General features: G+C 41.9%; 1 long non-coding RNA gene across 1 annotated transcript; it reads right to left on the bottom strand.

Annotated features, from left to right (window-relative positions):
- Positions 1-627: 627 nt before the first annotated feature.
- Positions 628-893, bottom strand: LOC124277925. Its single transcript, XR_006898938.1, has 2 exons — positions 850-893; positions 628-750 (listed from the first exon to the last, which is right to left on the bottom strand). It is a non-coding gene; the product is annotated as an uncharacterized LOC124277925 (long non-coding RNA).
- Positions 894-2,241: the final 1,348 nt, after the last annotated feature.

Raw genomic sequence — 2,241 nt, 5'->3', positions numbered from 1 at the left:
GATGCCCTGGACAGACGGGTGCGACGCCGTAACCCTCAGCCCCAGACACTTCAGCAACTTGCACAGGCACTACAGGCAGAGTGGGCTGCGATTGGGCAACACGAGATTCTGAGACTTTTTCGTTCGATGCCGAGGCGATGCCGTGCAGTTCTGGATGCCCACGGTGGTCACACGAGGTATTGACTTCAGCGCCACCACACGTCTCCATGTGACACTAAAACTGACTTTCTTCGAGTTGGTGCCAAAGACGGATAAGTCTGCATTCCCAGTGTGCAATTTCGCTATATTTCATTGACTCATAAAGCCTACAAGATGTTTCCAAATAAACATAAAATTACAGTTGAAATTCCTATATGCGTTTCTTTTTTGGGAGAGTATATATACATACGCAATTACCAAATATATGAAAATATTGATACATTCGAAAACCGACTCATAGTCATATACATGTGCGGAAGTGAAATGAAATGTCCACTTTTCAATCATAGATCCTTACTTATACTAATATAATGTCATTATGCTGGACCAGCTAGCGAGCACTAAAATGATATTAGTCAGTAATATATGACCTCCAAGAAATGTGAGCTAGAGTGTCACAATAAGGGGGTTAAAACCTCCACAACCTACCCAGAATCACCAAGGAGCCACCCATCCGGTGCGTGCTGTTCCATCTTAGTGGCAATGCTGCAGTTGCTCCAAATGAGCGAGTCGTGGGTCGACCCCGGCCACTTGACTACCACATTTGTGAAGCTGTAGACAAGAAAACAAGGGATTATAAATAATCATTGAAAAGGATTAAAAATATTATAGTCTTCCTGTAGCAGAACTAAAAATGCTGGTTTTACTTACATCTTGATCTCGTATGTTCATTTACATGTATAGGTGTCTAGGCAGGTGCTTGTGACCCTTCGCTATTTAGGTGTGTAATATTCAATAAATATTTGCCATTACGTTTGTAGTTCTAATCTGAGATAAGTTTTTGAATAAGTCAACATGCTTTTTAACATAAAATAGCATACCGGAAATATGAGAGAATAAACATGATAACGTGTCTTTTAAATCAGTGAAATTGATAGACTATTTTTAACTGGACAGGGAACTAGCATCAATATGTCAGGTCAAGGTCGTTGCTAATGTAAACAAACCCGTGACGCATCGGGATATGTTTACCTTTCGAGCTTATTAGAATCGGAAAATACTGAAATCATTATGCTTTATCAGTTTTTGCTTATTAAAAAAGTGAAGAAAATATCTTACCGAAGAGAGCTGTCACAAATAGCCTGAACATTCACGGCGTGGTAGCCCTTCCGGCAAACAAACGCTGCTTCCTCGGCGATAGGGGGTCTTATTATTGGGATCAAAGTCCCGTCAACTGCTCCAAGAACTTTGGGGAACCCGGATAGTTTGTAGAAGCCCTCTTTAACTGCTATCTGTTCTTGTGGTCCCCATGGAAAATGAATGTTATTTAGCACCGTGCAAAAAGCACTGGCTGTTCTGTGCAGGGACCTCGAAACGGTTGACTTGTCAAGGCCGTGGAGGTCCCTGATCTCGGACAGGAAGCCACCTTTGCCGAGATAGCGTAAAGTCAAGAGCACCTGTGACTCGACAGAAATGGCGTGTGAACGCTGTGTACTCTTTCCGATTATTGGCTCAACTTTTTCTACAAGAGCTATAATAGCTTCACGTGACAAACGGTAGCGAGAAAAAAGTTCGAAATCATTCAGCGTGTACAGTTGACTCGTCCTGTCCCTGTAGACTCTCTGCTTCCTCAAACTCCTCGCAATCTCCTTAGTTTGGTTAAGGTTGTTTCGTGCAACGGGAGGCTAACCTTAGTAAAGGTCTAAGGGTGTAATCTTAGAGATAAGGTTGACCTTAAGAGATAAGGTTGTTTTGAACAACGGAGCCCTGCTCGTTTATTTGACGTCACATCCGTATTGGTCAAGCTGGACTCCGTCTGTATATTGAAGTCGCGCTGAAAGATCTGAGAACCAGTTAACCCCCTGCATACCGAGGTTTTTTTTCACATTTTCATGAGGTTTGAAAAAGTGAACGTTGTGCGAGAATTGCGTTCGCGTGGTGCTGGATCTACTTACGACTATGAAATTACACAGTAATGTAGGATATTCAATTTCCAATGCGATGGTATAGATTCAAGTGCAAATACTTCGAGGGTTTGAAAAATAGAACTGCTAAATATTTTACGAATTTTTGTTATGCGTTAAAAAACAGTAAATGTCTCCG

The sequence above is a fragment of the Haliotis rubra genome, unplaced genomic scaffold, assembly GCF_003918875.1.
Source record: "Haliotis rubra isolate DU_JTF1 unplaced genomic scaffold, ASM391887v1 Scf23, whole genome shotgun sequence".
Taxonomy (NCBI): Eukaryota; Metazoa; Mollusca; class Gastropoda; order Lepetellida; family Haliotidae; genus Haliotis; species Haliotis rubra.
This window is presented reverse-complemented; position numbering and strand designations above follow the sequence as displayed.